Source organism: Berghia stephanieae, chromosome 2, assembly GCF_034508935.2.
Source record: "Berghia stephanieae isolate SIO BIC M18660-M18661 chromosome 2, UCSD_Bste_1.3, whole genome shotgun sequence".
Classification (NCBI taxonomy): Eukaryota; Metazoa; Mollusca; class Gastropoda; order Nudibranchia; family Aeolidiidae; genus Berghia; species Berghia stephanieae.
In genome coordinates this window covers 52,705,204-52,710,203 of record NC_088361.1, presented here as the reverse complement: position 1 = coordinate 52,710,203, position 5,000 = coordinate 52,705,204, and the positions used below count along the sequence as shown (strand labels likewise).

Here is a 5,000-nt window from a genome sequence, read left to right as displayed (position 1 = left end):
TATATATATATATATATATATATATATATATATATATATATATATATATATATATATATATATATATATATATATAGATGGCAATATTAATAAAAATGGTTTAAAATGTTTAAATGATACCAACATTAACTAAAAAATTTGTATTTGTAGTAAACCCCTAAAAATATTGAGCATTTATGTAGGGCAACTACCATTAAAGACGTCCCCCTAGCTATCAGCAACACCTAACATGTAGTGATGTTATGCTTGTTCGGCGAAATTACTATTTTTTTTCTGGACAGATACAAATATGTTAACCGTTAGGCATGTGAGTAAAGAGCGTTTTCCTAGGATTTAACTACTCGCCGCTCAGAACGAGACTCAAACACAGGACCTTCCGATCCGAAGGCGAGCATCATACCACAAAATCACATAATCGCACAACAGCCATTTTTCCCCAAGAAAAGCAGTCGGGAGAAATTTGTTTAACGCTCATCCATTAAATATGATCTTGAAAGTCTGCCTTGTGTACGTTTTTACCACAGGAACACGTAGAGAATTAGGGATGGATTAGGATTATCCCAATATTTTCTGAAATTGGCTGACCAGAAAGGGAAAATATCGGGGTGGGGCTGGGGGTAGGCAGGGAGGGGTGGATGCTAAAACATCAAAACACCTTGTATTGTTCCTGTTGGCTTACTTAAGGGAGTGCAAAATTGTAAACTCTCACAGTAGCACGTTTTGGGCATTGATTGTATTTAGAAAAAAAGTTATCCCGATTTAGCAAACTACGAAACAAAAATACAACCTGCAAGAAACAATGACTATAGCATTACACTTATTAAATGGTTAAGAGATAAAGAATAAAAATAGAACTGGAAGCTTTAATAATGGAATTTGCTATTGGTGGTGAAGCAAATTTTCCCAAGAGTGATATGATTCACAATTAATTTTACGATAGAATTAAGAGTTTTTATTATTACATAGATAGTGTTTTTCTATGTGATCATCCCCTCAATACTTATCGAGTTTATATCAGGATTAACAAAACGAAGAAAACTTAATTTCAAGTCAGAATTATGAAATTTAAGTGGAACTGATATATATTTTCTAAAAAGAGCGAATGCCATTCCGGGAAATGTAAATTAAAACCCCCTGAAATTAAGTAATTCCAGTAATTTTGGCATAATTTTCCACTTCTAACTTAAATTTTATCCCATATGATAACACTTTGCAGCAACAGGTCATAATTGTTTGTACTCTAGTAAAAACACGTTTGAAGTCTCGGATTTGGGAATTTTTGACAAGATGAGGGGCGTTTTTTATTAATCGATATTTGAAGGACGAATTCTCTGACCAAAATTTTAAATACGTGTTTCTACAGAATGTAACCGAACTGGTTTGTGAGTATTAGGGCATTAGGGCAGAGAGGTAATGACGTCACACTTTTTCTTCTTCCGATTCAAAACAACTTGGAAGTGTGTAACCAGCCCTCCAGATGAATAACAATGAATATGTTACTTAAAGTGGCATAACTTATTTAGTAACATAATGAATAGGCATATTCTTGTTCTATATTCTCTTTGGAGTCAGCGTCGCTCCGCGGTACGGTCTTTGCTTCAATCACCCGCCGCTGCGCTATGTGACCTTGAGCAAGTCACTTCGCCCAAGCTCAATTTGTGGCGCTGCACTGCGGCTGACGCCTGGGTTATTCCAGTCTTTCCTTGGAATAAACCCGAGAGAAAATTTCCCTATGGGATGAATAAAGGGAATTTTATCTTATTAATTTTTTTATTATTTTACTATGGCGCGTAAAAGAGCCAGTTTGAATTATCTTTATTGACGACCAGCATTTATCTAAATACATAAAAAATTAAGATGCCATCAATCTTAAACCAGATGATCAGTTGCACAAGGTATGTACCCAGTCCACCCCAAGACTGGTTTTACACTTTCAATGAAATTGGAACCAGTATTTTGACATCACTCTTTTGTTCCCCTATAATAACGCTCCATATTCAATACATTCAACATAGATACTACAAATGTTGACAGAAAGTTGATACATTCGAGATTCAACTTGAGAACTTAGAAACAGTGTTAAATGTCTCAGTCTTGTTCACTATCATAATGATACTGACTGAAATTCTAAACCGATGTTTATACAACTTTAGAACATCATAAAGAATAATTACGCACATTGAGAATAAAATGCTAGTCCTTCATAACATTAAAAAAGATAATAGTAAAACTTTACGCTTCATATAGATGAAAGACTGTGCTATACCTATGAAAGAAGAATAAAAAAAACTATACTTTTATACTTTAATAGGCCAACGCGACTATAAAACATGCGACTGGAAGTGTGTCTTGAAAGCCGCATGAATTTTATGTTGCGGTTAAACGGTATGGATGAGAGGGTTTTTATATAATTCAGCACCTCCTTGACATGAGCGAATAGACTTGTGATTCAAAGCGGCGAGAATGTCAACTCGTGATTGTAGCCACTTATCTAAAGACAAAACTGACTACTTGGTGGTCTTTTGGGGCTGGATTTTTTTGTCATTGTTTTTTTGTGGTTTAATTTGTTTGTTGTTTCATGCTCTTTTTTTTAATTAAAAGGGTTAATTGTGGAAGGCGTATTGTACATGGCGTTATCATTTGACTAAGATAAAGATATATATATATATATATATATATATATATATATATATATATATATATATATATATATATATATAATGTTAATGATAATGATAATTATAACTATTAAGTGATAAAAACAATTATGATGATGATGATTATAATAATAGTAATAAAAATAAATAATAATAATAATAATAATAATAATATAATAATAATAATAAGTAATAATAAATAATAATAATAATAATAATAATAATAATAATAATAATAATAATAATAATAATAATAATAATAATAATAATAATAATAATAATAATAACAATAATAATAATAATTAATAATAATAATAATAATAATAATAATAATAATAATAATAATAATAATAATAATAATAATAATAAATCTCAAAAGATAATTAAAATAAGTTGCTAAGAGCGAAAATCAATGATCCTAACCTCGTTTGAACCTCGGATACAAGCAAAATGTAAACCGTGTTTAAATCACAATAAAAATCATTAAAGCTATTTAACATTGTCTCACTGCACATAGACGTCTAGATGCCACAGCTTATTATAGTGTGAAGCTCTTTTATGTGATTTATATTGTTGAATCTTCAATCAATGATTTATCTATTCCCCTCGGAGGAGTCCCAGGTTTGAGAGTTTTTGACAAGATGAGGGTAATTTTAATCGATCGATATTTGAAGGTTGAGTTTTCTGGCCAAAATTTTGTTCAGAGTCCGGCAGATGGGTGGAGGGGGAGGGGGATATTTAAATGTATGAAATGAACATAACATTGTTTCAAGTTTATGAGGGTGCAAGGTCCTAGAAAAGCGCTTTTTACATGTCCATGTTATCTTAAATGGCATTCCATCAAAAAGCGTTCTAATGTAAAACAAATATTATTCATTATCTGATGGACTCAGATCTGGACAAACTTTAATGGAAACAACTTGAAGGTTTCAAAGTAAACAAAGTATTATAACCTGAAAGGCGATCAAAAATTGTCAATGATTACATAGAATCGATTCTTTTCGGATGCCTCTATTGTTTAGAATTAAATTGTAATTCCAACGCCACAATCATGTCTATCATGGCCTAGCACAAGCAAAAGAGCATTGGCTCTGCTGTACTGAGAAATAACACGGTTTTAAAAATTTGGCCATAAGACATGTCTTTCAAATGTCGATCGATTATCATTGCTCCGATTTTGTCAAAATACTCAAATTTAGGGCTTAATAGTTCCCAGGTTTGAGAGTTTTTGACGAGGTCAGTGTCATTTTAATCGATCGCAGATTGAGGCTAAATTTCTGGCTAAATTGTTAAAACGCGTTGTTTTTATTTTTCAGATTACAACAGACTAAAAAAAGACAATTTTTTTCAATATGGCCACAAAAGACGTACTTATACAATGATCGATTATAATAACTCTCGACTTATTAAAATTTCTCAAACCCGAGACTTCCTTCATGTATCGTGTCTGAAAGGTTTTCTTACATGTTGAATATTCTTTTAATCGATAAATATATTGAAGTGCAGGTTATCTGGACTAAATTCTTTAGGCAGATCTGAAAATAATTATTAAACTTATGGTTTTCCGTTCATTTCTTCGATTCATTTCCTAAATTAAAAAAAAAAATAACTAACTTCGTCGATAGCAACATTATGTTCTAGCTCTTGAAGCACCACAAGGGTTGGATGAATGGGCGACTGCCTAGTTCTAAATTTTGTAAGTTCGGAATGCTTAACATGTACTGAAACTATGTCGTTTTGGCTGTTAAATAATTTCAATGTATTGTCATGTCAGAATTGATTGACATTTAACGTCATTACCCGGCAAATATGACTGTATTCGGTTAATTCGCGATTTTAGTATATATGAATCTCTAGCCTTCCTTAAGACAATTATAAGTGTTGTGCATGAATAGTGTTAAAACTTTCCCCATTTATGCATGACTTAGTTACTTCAATAGTGTAAATAGTGTTTGTGTCGTAACACAATATAATGGTGTTCACAGCACATACAATGCGTTTAAAATAGGTCCGTCCTAACAATAATCGGTTTTGAGACGATTAATGTAACACCTTCTACTTGCTAAAGTCATATCACACATTTAACGTTCAAATATAGTTATTTAACAAAGAATCATTTTATAAACGACAAGTGTTGGATTGTAAGCTTCTATTTATTCGACGAACACATATACTGTGGAAGTTTCGGGTTTTCCTTTTATACAAAAACACGACGAATAAAAAACACATACCTCATTCGTCCTTAGTATTTTAATAATCGTGTTTTGTTGATAAAGGGGAAACCCGAAACGTCTACAGTAGCTGTCTGCATCTAATTAATTGTAGCTTGCAATTGAACACTTA

The 5,000-nt window shown here is 31.8% G+C and overlaps 1 protein-coding gene across 5 annotated transcripts in view; it reads right to left on the bottom strand.

The window, feature by feature from the left end:
• Positions 1 to 5,000, bottom strand: part of LOC144965144 (corticotropin-releasing factor receptor 2-like) — a 159,729-nt gene that overhangs the window by 112,389 nt on the left and 42,340 nt on the right. The gene's annotated exons all lie outside the window — the stretch shown is intronic.